This window comes from Camelus dromedarius, chromosome 36, assembly GCF_036321535.1.
Source record: "Camelus dromedarius isolate mCamDro1 chromosome 36, mCamDro1.pat, whole genome shotgun sequence".
NCBI classification, from domain to species: Eukaryota; Metazoa; Chordata; class Mammalia; order Artiodactyla; family Camelidae; genus Camelus; species Camelus dromedarius.
In genome coordinates, this window is record NC_087471.1 from 12,213,045 (window position 1) to 12,227,812 (window position 14,768).

The window sequence follows — 14,768 nt, forward strand, 5'->3', positions numbered from 1 at the left end:
CCCAAGATTTCTGAAAAATTAGTTCTCCTCAAATTGTAACTTGAAATATGAGGGAGGACCATTTATCTATTCAAAATGGAAAAATATTTCCACAAAAGGTGATGAGTTAACTGTACTTTATCAGAATTATTTTTGTGCTTTTTTCTTGTCCTTGTTTAAGGATCTGATTAGCTTGCAGGATGGTTTGAATTTCTTCTCCTGCTCTCAGCATTTCTGTGTGTTTTTCTAGACAACCAACACGTGGCATATTATTAGCAGTATATAAATTTCTGAATCGAAGGCATCTTCGTCAGGAAGAAAAGGGCACAACTGTCTGGAGTATAAGAATCATGTTTTTCAGATATGAATTCACCTTTCATTTTAATTTTTCAGTTCATAAGTAACAGAATGTAATTAGCATTTTACAATGAGCTCACAAAATCAATTTAAGTTGCATTTGTCAAAACTGCAATACGTATTTTAGGTAGAAAGTAAACACTCAACTTTTAAAATCATCTTTATGCCTAGTTGAATGTAGAGTGTCTGTTATCTTTGAAAATCATAGTGTACCTTGAATTAAATATGTCCATGGTCATCATTAAAACACTACACAAGAAATTTAAAATAGCTTTAGCAAGAACCATTCACTTGCCTCCTAAAAGAGGTGCTCTTTAGTATTGAAGAATAAAAAAAAAATTCTTCATCTGTATCGTTTATATATTTTACGTAATCCTGAAATCTGGTTAGAATTACGTCTGGCAAAGCACCGAAGAGCATTATTTTGTGGAATGAGTAATCACAGAAAAATTCTGTTGCCAACCCCCATCTCCCAGGAATGATACAAAGCCAGAATCCCAGAGGAACATGGAGAAGTAAATGGATTCACATCCCAAACACCCAAAGGAATGAGGACTCATAAAAGAAATTCAGACCTAGAAAAAATAAAATGACAATTTTAAAATATAATACAAATGAATATACATTTAATTTCCAAAACCCTAGGGTGAATTCAATCATTATTGTCTCCATTGTACACTTGAAGAAACAGAGATCAAAGGTTAAATTCCTTTTCTGTTCACGCATAACAAGTGACCACAGGTTTAGTGGCTCAAACCAGCACTCATTCATTAGCTCACAGTCCATGTGGGTCACAAGTCTTGGCACACCGTCCAGCTGGTGCCTCCGCTTCAGGGGTGAACCGGGCTGCAGTCGCACTGGGGACTCGGGTGGGGAAAGGTCTGCCTCCAGGATCATCCAGGTTAGTGGCGGGATGTATTTCCTCTTAATTACAGGTCGAAAGTTTCAGCTTCTCGGCAGAGACAGCTCTCAGAGCCGAGAGGCCAACTACAGCTCCTGGCCATGCAGCCAATAAAATGATATACATGGTGGTTTTAATATGTCTATTTTGAAGCACTATTCAAATCATTATTAGCCTTTCAATTTTCCTTTTCTGTAAAATGCTGATTTCTGTTTTGTTGGTTTTTCTTTATTTCCTCAGTTTTATTGAGATAGTGATGTGAAAGGTTGTATATGCCTCAGGTGTACGACACACTGATTTGATATCAACACACACACTGTGGGACAATTACTAGAATAAGCTTAGCTACCATCCAGCACCTCACATGCTTACAAATTTTGTGTGATGAGAATTTTTAAGACCTATTCTATAGTAATTTTCAAATACGCAATACAATATTATTCATTAGATTCACCAAACTGTATATTACATGCCCAAAGCTTATTTATCTTAAAACTGGAAGTCTGTACCAGTGACCACCTTCACCTGTTTCCTCCACCCCCTCCTCCGACAGCTACCGCTCTGTCCTGTTTCTCTAAGCTCAGTGATTGCAGATTCCATCTATAGGTGAGGTCATACAGTATCTGTCTTTCTTTGCCTGTATTACTGATTTAGTATATATATATATATATATATATATATATATAGTCTCCTAACCCCATATCAGCTATATGGTTTGCAAGTATTTTCTGATCCCACAGGATTTTTAAAATTTTGTTGGTTTCCTTTGCTGTGCAGAAGCTTTTTAGTTCAAGGTCTTACTCTGTTTGTTTGTTTGTTTGTTTGTTTATTGCCTTTGCTTTTGGTGTGAAGTGTAAAAATCACTACCAAGACTGAGGTCAAGGATCTTACACCTTGTGTTTTTTTCCCTTGGAGTTCCTGGCGTCTGAAAGATGGGTTGCATTAAATCTGCAGACTGCTTTAAGTAGTATGGACATTTTAACAGTATTAAATCCCCCAATCCATGAACACAGAATATTTTTCCATTTATTTGTGTCTTCTTTAATTTCTTTAATGTGTGTAGTTTTCAGTATACAAAACATTTACCTCCTTGGTTAAATTAATCTGCAATACTTTATTCTTCTCGATGCAATTAAATGGGATCATTTTTTAAATTTCCCTGACAGTTATTCATGCGTAGAATTGCAACATATGTGTGTATATTGATGTTGTGTTATGCAACTTCATAAGTTATTAGTACTAACAGTTTTTGTTGGCATTCTTAGGGTTTTCTATATATAATATCATGCCATCTGCAAATCAGAAAAGTCACTTTTTTCTTTCCAATTTGGATGCCTTTTATTTCTTTTCCTTGCTAGTTGCCATGACGAGGGCATTCAGGACCGGGGTGAATGTGAGTGGTAAGAACGGGCATCCTCGTCTTGTTCCTGATCTTAGAGGAAAAAATGTTCCCTGTTGAATATGATGTTAGCCATGGGTTTGTCATATGTAGTCTTTATTACGTCAAGGTACATTTCTTCTGTACCTGAGAGGTTTTATTATGAATGAATGTGTGATTTTGTCAAATACTTTTCTGTGTTTACTGAGATGAGCATATGATTTTTATCCTTCATTTTGCTAATAAGATGTATCATATTGATTGATTTGTGGACCTTGAAGCTTCCTGATGTCCGTGGAATAAATCCTACTTGATCACGAAGTGTTAGGATGGTTCTGGCCTCCAGAAACACTCGGGAAGTGTCCCTGTCTTCTATTTTCTGAAGAGAAATATACCAATTTGGTATAGCATTTATATTTGAATAACTGGTCTATTTCTTTTAAAAATATTTGGTAGATTTCAGTAATGAAACCATCTGGACTTAAAATTTCTTTCACAGAAGAATAATTTAAATCTGTAACAGGTAAGTACTATTTATTTTTGAGTGAATTTTATAGTTTGGCAAATTAGGTGAAAAAGAATTCCTTGAAAGATACAAAATTCTGGGCACAGAATTTACTCGGTATTCATCTTTAGCCTTTAACGTCTGAAGAGTCAGTGATAATGTTCTCTAATCACTACTGATACTGTTAAATTATCTCATTGTTTCGATTTGGTTAGAGATGATCCATTTTACTGACTTCACAAAATAGATTTCACTTTCACGGATTATTCCCTAATGTGTTTTGGTTTTCCATTTCATTCATTTCTTCTTTTGTCTAAATTATTTTATTCTGCTTGTTTTGGGTTTGTTTTTCTTTCTGTAGTTTCTTAAGGCAGAAGCTTAGATTAGTGACTTGAGACTTTCACTCTCTTTAAATAAATATTCAATGCTGTACATCTCCCTCCTAGCACTTCTTGAGCTGCATTTCCAAAAATTTTATATTCTGTATTGTAATTTTCGTTCAGTTAAAAAATGTTTTTAAATTTCCCAGAGGCTTGCACGATGATCTCACGCTTTGGCACTGAAGTTTGCTTCCTCTGAACGTTCTTCTTCCAAATGTCCTTACCGTTTTCTACTTCAGGTTAAGTCATTATTCCAACGTTATCTTTCCAGTGATGCTGATCACTTTAAAAACCACAACCCTGCAGGGACCCCATTTTTATTCCCTTGTTAAAATGTTTTCTTCACATAATGTGGAATACACAGTCTATTGGAAGATGATCGATAATCTCTCAACTCTCCTTTTCCCAATTCATCAGAATGTAAATTTCCTGATATCAGAATATTCTTCCACTGAGTCCCCGATACCTAGTAAACCCAGTAGTAGGCTCAATATTCAGTAGCTATTGAATAAGTTTTTCTTCTTGGAGCTATTCAGAAATTACTATTCTGATAATATATTCTAGACCTTTACTCTGAATTAATTTCATATGTAAACATATTCAGTAGTACATTAAAAACCAAGTTTCAGCTTTACAACAGTTGTTTTAAATATGCAGAAGAGTACTTTTAGTCGTAATTATATTTCACAGATAAGGAAATGGAGCCTCCAAAAATAAAGTGATTTACACAAATTCAAAAAGCTAGGAGTAGGCTAGCAAGTCGAATTTTAAAAGTTCTTCTACAGATACGATTTACAGCATATACAGCACCCAGGCAGCAGTGCACACAAGAGTTTAAGTACAGACTGCAACACACTTACGTTATGTATATATTCACAGTATATCAATGCATGTTTCATATGCAAGCCTGAATCTATAGTCAGTGTGTGTGAAGTGATCTATGAACATTTTAATCATATTACAGTTAATTTAAAAAATTGTAAGGCTCTGAATTTAAATTGTTTATTTTACAAACCATTGGCATCTATAGTTAGAGGAACAAGCTGAGATTTTTTTTTTAAAGTAAAATTTGAGCGGAAACACATCTGTCATTCACACTCAGCAGCCAGGCAGCACCATAGCCCTGAGATATCCTAACTCAACACGTAGCCAAGGGCTTCTGAATTTCCCTGAGACGCTATTATTTCTAATACACAGATTTCCAGCGTTACATTCCTATTTATGTAGAATGTATTTAGCTCTCAGGTGGCAATATTTTACTAAATTTTGTCACATGTTCCCTTGTGAGCTTGGAAGAATAATGAGTAAATCAGAGTATTTCTTCCAAAATTAACTTCAATCTCTGTTACCTTAGCCCAAAAGGAAAAAAAAAAATGGATCACATATAAAGATGGAAAAGCCTAGAACTAGATTCCTCCACTATTTCAAATACAGTGCTTCTAGCTCAATGGAGCTTCAGAAATTTTTAACAGCAACTCAGAATTATGTAAGCTGAGTCAACTCATATTTTTGGCAGATTGTGGATTTTTTTCTCTTCTAAAAATACCCAGTTAGAACAATTCTCTTTGGTAAATGCAAACTATTATCCACCTTTAATCATTCAAAAGTATGCAATAGTGCCATCTTAAATTTATCCTTTTCAGGATTTTCCTCTAATTCCAAGTTTCTGCCACATGAAAAATTAATCCCATTTAACACAACTGCATTAGCTACTTTGAGAGGCCATACCGAAGTACGGATAAATAATTGCAAAGGCCAGAGTCTGATCTTTATTAACACATGCGGGACAGATGTTTAAGGAGAGAGGTTTTCAGAACCAACCATGTTAAATGAGACAGGGATTACTAGAATCTCAAAATCCCAGTCGTGTTCTTTCAAAAAGAAACGGGCTAAGAATAAGAAGGAAGCGGGCGGGAAAGGAAGGGATGACACAAGAAGGACGGGAGCGCTGACGTGTCTTTCCGTACCTCTCAGTTCTTTCATCTTAACCCCACCTTGCCAACCGCTGTGTTGTTTCCGCCTCACTTCCCGTCTCTGCCAGAGGGAGGCTCCGAGGCTCTAGTCTCTGAACCCCTCTCCTCACTCTCCACGTGCTCCCCGCCGGCTCATGGATTTAAGTACCACTACGTGCCACGTGCTTTCAGGTCCTAACTCCAGTGTGCACCTGTCCACGTGGCAGCCGCCTGGACAGCTCCGGGGGGGGGGGGTGTCCAAAACCCGCAGACCTGCTCTTCTCTGTCACTTCCATCATTGTGGCTTTTTAACAAGAAAACCTTGTTATTTGATTATTTTCTTTCTTCTGCCTCACTTGCAGTACAGCACCAAATGACAGTGGGTCTACCTCCAAAATACATGAAGAAATCAACCATTTCTTACCACCTATTCCACCATCATGCTGGTCCAAACATTGACTTTTGTGTGAATTACCCCAATAACCTGTACATCGATCTTCCTGGGTCTCCTCTGTCCAATTAAAGTCAGTTCTCCGCGGGGCAGTCAGAAGGCCACGTCTAAAACGCCTTTCTGATAAAACGCCCCTTTTGCTCAAAGTCCTCCAGTGGGTTCCCACTCACTCCGAGTAAGAGTTATAGTCCTCACCGTAGCTTGTAGGTCCTCCACCTTCGAGCTCTCAACTACCCCCACTCCGTGTCCTACACAAACCTGACACACTGTCCCCTGTTCAAGTACCGATTTACCGAGTGTCCCCTGATGTAAGGTAGCACTGCACATCCCTCATCATGCTTCGTTTTTGTCCGGAGCTGTTACCGCCTACCCTCTGAACTTGTTTGCGCTCTGCTTCTGCCCATTAGAAGGCCGGTGCCATCAGAGGAAGGGCTGCTCCACTTTGCTCTATGATGATAAATGCCCATCGAAGTTACTGCATGAACATTCACTGAAGGAATAATAACTTCTCACCTGTTTTTCTCAATTCCACCAGGAGTCTAGGCCTCCACAGTTACACATTATCTCCTTGCCTCTCCTTCTAAATACCTCATCTCATTCCCACCCGACTCCACTTCCTTCCAAACTTACATCACTACGCCCCAGGGAGTTTTTGGCTTTGAATAAATCACTTTACTGTATCTTCCTCTTCTTCAGGAATATTTCAATATCTCCACTACCTTAATGGCACAGAGAATAGTCTTTTCTGAAGTTGAGGTTGTCGATTTAGTCTCACGCCATGTACAAAAGAGCCACGAGGTGGGAATACGGGGTTATTCTCATAATTCAGTGCTGTATGCAAACCACTTGTTTCCTTCCACTTATAAAAGATCTTCATTCAGTTAAATTCATGACATTCTGCTTTTCCACCCTGTTTTTTTGTTTTGTTTTTGCTAGGAGGGAGAGTCATTCACAGCTATCTGGTCTCTTCCTGCATGATCCTGGAAAGATTTAGCATAAATAACACTTCTGTTCTTGGTGACTTCAACTTACATATGATTGGTTAATCACAGCCCATCCAGGCCACCGACCTCTAACACCCTTGACCTGTAAATCTCTAGTGACCCTTTGCCTCATTCCTTCCGGTTACCCTATTCCCATGTTACAGCATAGCTCTTACCAGCAGAAGTCGCATTCCCTTCAAAACCAACGTTAAGCCGCAAAACCTTTAAATATAACCTACATCTTACTTATGTAAGCATGACTATACTAACAGGTCATCATCACTGAGACCCTCAGGTTCATCCCCAAATTCAGTAACCTCCTTTCGCAGTCATGTGGAAATGCTCCATTCCTGGTGGATCTTAACAATCAAACTCCTCCATGTCTGCACATGTGCAGAAAATCCTCCTGGAAGAAATCTCATGCTGGACCACACAGCCTCACTCTGTGTTCGCGACCACCAGTTTCCACGTGTACTCAGCCTTACCCGGCAAGGCTTGGACATCCGCTCGTACGCTCTCACTTACCACCCTTCTTTCCGTGTACCACTTCTAGCCTCTGAGCTTGCCTTTCATTTTCTAGGAAATTCAAAACCTTCACATCCTAATTCTGTTACGTTCCATCAAAATATGTGCAAGTACACCCGTCTTCTTTTCGGAAAATTTCAATGAATCACAAGGAGAACTGAAGCTGGCGTGTGGTTCTCCCCTTGTCACGTGCAAGTTTCTCCGTCTGCACCGTGGACTCGGGGACTTTCACACCGCGAGTTACACATCTCCACGCTGCACTGTCACTCTCTCTCACTCTCTAAGGCATCGGCTTACAAACAAGTTCTCTGCTGGGACGTACACTCTCCCTTGACACACCTGTTGTTCCAGGTTCCGGTTTTTTATATTTTAACAACAAAACAATTATTTCCAAATAGCTTCCAGTTTAACACATTTTTATGCTTAAATCCAGTACGTGGTTTTCCGTCCCACCACACCCCTGGGACTACCCCTGGGATGTTGCTGAGGGTCCCCAGGGCTCTGATTCTTAACAGGCACTTGAGAAACCTGATCTCCACACTCTGTTCTCTGTTCCCCAAAGTCGTGCACTCACTTGTCCTTGAAATGCTCCCTCTTCTTAGACCCTGTGACTCCTTACTCTCCTACTAATTGCACAGTAGGAGTCATTTTCCTACTTCTGATCTCTAAGTTCTGGAGGCTTTTTGCTCCTTCCTCCTCTCCTTTCACCTGTCCAGGATGGGCCCAGTGATTCAGTTATTTAAAATACCAATCAGATGACTTATTTCCCAAGGAAAGGACATTCATGTAGATTATAGTTAATAACCAAAATGCTATTTGTATCTATTACACACACAAAAAGCAGCATATTTTTAAAATAATCATTATTTCCTACCTCAAATGTGTTTTCCTATCAATTTTCTTAGCTGAGTAAATGGCACCACCACCCACCTCGCTGGTCAGGTCGGAAAGTATTCGTATAATCTCCAAGTCTTCCCTCTCCTTCATCCCCTACATCCAGTCCATCATGAAGTCCTGGTTATGCTTCCTCAAAATTGTACCTCATACTTGTCCATTTTAGACATTGAGAAACAGATAAATCCAAATGATAGCTGTTCTGATTAAAAGCTGTCTTGGTGGAGAGGAAAGCTGTTTCCCGGCACTTAGAGGAATGTTCCTGTTAAAAGCAAGGCAGCAGAAAGTGAAAAACACCTCTCTTATTTTTCCCTGTGTACCTGTTTTTAATTTCCTTACAAGTTTTAATAGTGCCTCCTGGCATATTTCCATTTCTGGCAGCATAACTCCAATCTCTGCCTCCCTCTCTGTGTCCCTTCCTTCCCTGTGTCTCAGTGTGCAACTCCCCCCGCCCTTTCCCTTGTAGGCACCACCAGTCACTGGACCTAGGACCCAGGATAATTTCCTCTTGAGACCCTTGACTAGTTACATCTGCAAAGACCACATTTCCAACAAAGCTCACATTCTGAGGTTCCTGGTACAGATACACTGGGGGGCACATAGTTCAACCCAAGACACACACATATGATACTTTCATTTTCCTTTTTCTCTTTTGATCTCTTATCTAACTTTTTATCATCTCTCTGTCATATGATTTCTCAAGATGATGGTAAGAGACGGTCTCTAAACAGCCTCAGAAATTGTCTTTCCCAAACCACAAAGAAATCAAACGGCAGAGAACTCCAGCTACTGGGTCCAACTCGAGATGCGTTTTCCTCGAAAAGCAGCATCTCCATCAACAAATGGATATTAGAGTTAAGAGCAGGGTATTGGAATCAGTCCAGCATTCAGATCCACGGCCTCTGAAGTACATGAGACCGTGAGCTCCCATAGGTATAAGCTTAAAGTAGATGCCTGTCTATGGAGTTCTGTGAACATTAAACAAGATGATGCCAATACACCTGTCAACTCCACAGAGGGACACGGCCGGCAATCCACACGCTGTAGCCTGTCACCACCCAGCTCGTCCGGTGAATCTCCCAGCTACACATCACATCAGTGGTGCAGTTTGCTCTGTGAGCTCAGGCCGGAAAACAAAGATGCAGTGAAGTCTGACTGTCACAATCGGAGATGTGGCCTCAGTGACTCCCCTTGACAAAGCGGGAACAGCCCGGATGAGTTGTAGGTCATCACCAAGAATACCAAGGCTAAGTCACCCATCCCCCCCCCGCCCTTCTATGACCTGTTTTACTTACTCTTGTATGTACTTATCATAACAGGTAATACTGCCGTTTTATAGAATATTGTGTAATATCTGAACAGAAGCTGCAGACGTCAGAGGATACTGTGAAAGACAGCAGTAGGCAGTAAGCACTCCACCAGATTCGCAAACTGAATCACGCCTTAAGCAGCTAAGTTCCTGTTGCTTACTTGATCGATTTTTTTGTTTGATAAAACTCAGAACTTAATCAGCTGCAAAACAATGTATCTTTTGTTATTTGTCACTCCAGGAAAAATAATGCTGTAATTTCTGTTACTTTTAGAACTCAGAACTTACAAATTTTAAAAAAAAATATTAAAAAAACTATTTGTCCAGGCAAAGTGGTGTAATACTGAAAATGAATCTCAGGCTCTCGGCTGAGGATGCCTCAGTCCTTGTAAAACACTGTCAACTGTCTAGATGCATCCGTTAACCTCAGCGTCTTAGAAGGGTCAGACGTGAAAGCCGGTTTGACATCCATGGAATAAAATACTTTTAACTCCACACACCGCAAAAAAGAATATTCCTCCTACATTCCAGTCACTAATGCCACAAACACATGCTCCCTGTTTACCTACTATGACATACGGCTGAGAAATCCGCTCAGGTTTCTATCAGAATGTCACCCTCTAGCACGCCATCCTGTCCTTTACATTCTGTGACAGGTGTTTTGCCTTTATTTCCTGCTAAGAAATTTATTTTAAAAAATGTGTTCCACAGCATAAACATAGTTACTTTAAAATTTTTCCCTGGAATTAGGAGAAAATAAAATCTCACTTTAAGAAAAATAGCAAATAAACAACATTTCTTCTGTACAGCACAGGGAACTATACTCAACATCTTGTAGTAACATGGTGAAAAAATATGAAAATGAATGTATGTATGTATATAGATGACTGAAACATGCTTTCTATGGTAATTGATACATTGTAACTGACAATAAAAAATAAAATAACAAGTAGGTGTAAGGTTTTCTGTAATTTGTTTCATCTTTATTTCTTCAAATAATCTGTGCCCATATTCTTGTTGTAATAGTTGAAAGTGTACTTGACCCACCCATGCAGAGTGATTTGTATCTTTCACCTATGTCTTGTCTGATCACTTCTTCCAAATTGCAAACATCTTAAGGTATTACATATATATATGTAATATATATACATACATACATACACACATATACACACAACCCTTAAGTGAATGTTTACAACTTAAAATCTATAATACATACATATAACTATATAGATATATAATATTAAATAATATACTATTTATACATAGATTATACTTATTATATAAGAGTAATATATACACTATAGATAGATAAACACTTATTCTGGCATATAGTATCATCTGTATCAAATGTATAAAACAAAATGTTTCTTAAATGTGCCAGTAAATGTTGTTAATGCTACTGAAAATATTTCAAAATATTCTCAACAGAGTCAATAATTCTCAATCTGTGAGGTAAGGCTTTTCAAATTCATGTATTTTTTTAATGACAGTTAATGGTAATAATGCCAAAATAAAAGGTTGGTGATGCTAAGGAAGCTACTAGAAGACAAATACTTGGAAGTTGTATTTTCCAAAGAAATAAATACCAGCTGCTTTAGCTCGTAGAGATGACAGCATTGTTATCACTAGTTGACTGTTTTAGAATATACAGAATTAATACAAGTGATGCCTTCTCCAGTGACAGCTAGATTAAATCACAAATTAGGTCTTTATCTGAATGCAAAGTTAATCTTTTGAAGTGAGGTTTGAAATTGCACTTAATTTTTTTTTTATTGTGGCTATTTTAGTTAAATATTTCCAACAGAAATGTGAGAGGTTAAGTACTCAGTGTATTGGAGCAGGCTGCCCATTGCGGAAGCCTGACTGCTGCATTCTCCGTGGGGTCTTGAGTGAATGATTTAATCTGTGTCTCACTTCCGTCTTCTTTAAAGCTGAGATGATACTGTTGTCTTGCATGCAGAGTTGTTTGGATGACTGACTAGATGAGTTAAAACACATAAAAAGCATAGGAAACTTTCTTACCAATTGTGAGCCTTATTAATATAACAGGAAACATAGCCTTTCCAATGTTTTGTTGCTGAAAAATTAAAGTTATTCTAAATGGATTTTTTTCCACATTTAGGCACGAAATATTACTGGCAGTTTAATTCTGAGCTAAATGTATATCAGATGGTGAAGTGTACTTTAGAACTTTCAGGTAAATGCTGGAGAACAGAGCTAGAAAATAGACAGAACCCAAGTTTTTCTAGTCGATTACTGATGGCTCAAATTCCTGACTACTTGAAGAGATAATGCTCCCTCCCCTTGAGTCTAGGCTGATGTCAGCGATTGCTTCAAACAAAGAACGTGGCCGAAGTGACTTTCTCCAGACTTCTGAGGCTGCTTCAGAAGACCCGCAGCTTCTTGGACCTGCGCCCGGGGGTAAGTCGGGGACAGCGAGGGGGTGCGCGTGAAAGACCCCTTGGCTGATGGCCCTGGGGAAGCCCCAGCAGGCGGGCAGCACACACCTGCCGGTCAGGGGAGGGGCCGTCTTGGAAGTGGCTCCTCCAGGCCAGGAGTCCTGTCCGCTGATGTCTTGGGGAGGAAAGACGCCACCCAGCCGAGCACTGACTGCGCTCCTGACCCACAGAACTGTACGCAATTAAAATGATTGTTTTAATCCCCTCGGTTTTGGGAGTAGTTTGGTATGTGATGGCAGCTTAATGAATTTTTTTTTTAGGTAATTGAGTCACTTTTTTCTATCACTGCAGAGTAAGAACAGGCTTGTGCTTCAGAGACGGGGAAACGCTGCCCCTCCCTGTCCCTCCTGCGTGCTGTCACCTCAGCACCGTGCAGTCGCTCTGCTGTCTCAGGTGTACGGTTTCCGAGCAGCACAGGAGAACCCTGCAAGTTCCATATGAGATCATGGCAGAACAGAGAGCCCAGAAATAAACCCACACACTTATGGTCCATTAATCTACAACAAAGGAGGCAAGAATACAACGGAGAAAAGACAGTCTCTTCAACAGGTGGCGCTGGGAGAGCTGGACAGCTACATTTAAGGAGTCAAATTAGAACATTTTCTCACACTACGTACAAAAATAAACTCAAAATGCAGCAAAGACTTAATAAGAATGAAAACCAAAAAATTCCTTCAAGAAAACACAGGTAAAGCACTCCTTGACATAAACTGCAATGATTTTTTTTTGGATGTCTACTAAGGCAAAGGAAACAAAAGCAAAAATAAATAAATGGGACAGAATTAATCTTAGAAGCCTCTGTACAGTGAAGACATCCATCACCGAAAAGCACAGACAACCTACTGAGTGGGAGAAGCTGTTTGCAAGTATCTGCCAAAGGGTTAATATTAAAAATATATGAACAGCTATACAATTCAACATCAAAAACAAAAAACCTGATTAAAAAATAAGCAAAAGACCTAAATGGACATTTTCCCGGAGACACACAGGTGGCCGACAGGCACGTGAAATGATGCTCAGCGCAGCACATCACAGAAAAGCACAAATCACAGCCACAGGGAGATATCACTATTATTATCATTTGGAGGAAAGATTTTGAAAATTAAATGCGCAAGGAATAATGGTAAGAAAATACAAATGAGAATAAAAGAATAGATACGTGGCATTTAGCTTAGCTTCCCTTCTGTGAATAGACTATGTTGAATACGCTATTTGTATCTGTTCACAGTTATGCAGGAAGTTCCTGAATTTGCTGGCAATGCAGCACAGTAAAGTACTTAACACTTCTGAAGCCTTTAGGATTTTTTTTGAAAATTATTTCTATTTACTGCAAAATGGTGAGCAGCCTTATTTTCAGGACTTTAAAGAAAGTCAAATAATTACTATTTAAGTCTGAAAAGTTGTAATGTATCTTGCAAAGAATTATTATACTTATTTATATGTAAATAGAAGTTCCAGGTATAATTCCTTAAGTGCTGAGATGAATACACACCACAAAATGACTTGGGTTGGAAAGAAATTATTATGACCTTTAAAAATATTGCAATAAATTAGTTATTTAAAAACACTGCAAGAAAGAAAAATTTAACCCTGTAACTGATTATTTTGTGATACAAGCAAAACTTCTATAAATTATTTAACATTTATAGTAGTTTTAGATATCTACATGTTAAAAGTTTTAAGTAGACATTCAATAATCAGAATGATTATGTTATTAAAGTGTAATCTAAGAAACAGAATAATTTATTTCAGGCATATGAGAAAAAACCTTTTAAAGAAGTTTTATATTTGTTATTATTTCAAGATTATACCATGGGGTTTATCATTTTTCCATTTCTTATCAATTAAATTAAAATTACATGTGAGTTATTTAATGACTATAACCCTTGGCAAATGTCTTAAATTACTGGTTACAAAGAATGTCCACAGAGGCGCTGAGTAATATACATATTTTGAAAACAATTTCAAATTTGAATCTGAGTTCATTCTTTTATATTTTGTTGTGTCTTCTATTTCTAATATATAAGAAAACAGAAACTGGTTTAAACATAATTAAAATTTTGAATTGTCATTTTACAAAATTGTAAGTTAAAAGCAATGTATGTTGCTTTCTGATTTCAAACTGTATTACAAAGCTGTAGTAATCAAAATACTGTGCTTTGGGTATAAATACAGTCACATAGATCAGTGGAAAAGAATACAGAGCCCAGAAATAAATCCATGCATATATGGTCAGCTAATCTATAACAAAAGAGCCAGGAATAAATACACAACAGGGAAAGAAAAGTCTCTTAATAGATGATGTTGGGGAAACTGGACATCCACATGCAAAACGATGAAACTGGACCCCTATTTACACTTTACACAGAAATTAATTCAAAATGCATTAAATACTTGAATATAAGCCCTGAAACCATAAAAATCCAAGAAGAAGACACACACCCTAAGCTCCTTGAAATAGGTCATGGCAGTGATTTTCTGAACCTGACACCAAAAGCAAAGGCAACAAAATAAAAAACCAGTGGGACTACATCAAACATTATGCAGAGCAAAGGAAACCATCAAAAAAATTAAAAGTTAACCTACTGAATGGGAGAAAATATTTGCAAATCATGTATCTGATAAGGGGTTAATATCTAAAATATATAAAGAACTCTTATAACTCAACAGCAAAAACAAAACAATCCAATTA

At 38.2% G+C, this 14,768-nt stretch overlaps 1 long non-coding RNA gene across 1 annotated transcript; it reads left to right on the forward strand.

The window, feature by feature from the left end:
• The first annotated feature begins 1,177 nt into the window (after positions 1-1,177).
• LOC135320074 (uncharacterized) lies at positions 1,178-14,051 on the forward strand. The gene is made up of 3 exons (XR_010379235.1): positions 1,178-1,237; positions 11,932-12,038; positions 12,368-14,051. It is a non-coding gene; the product is annotated as an uncharacterized LOC135320074 (long non-coding RNA).
• Positions 14,052-14,768: the final 717 nt, after the last annotated feature.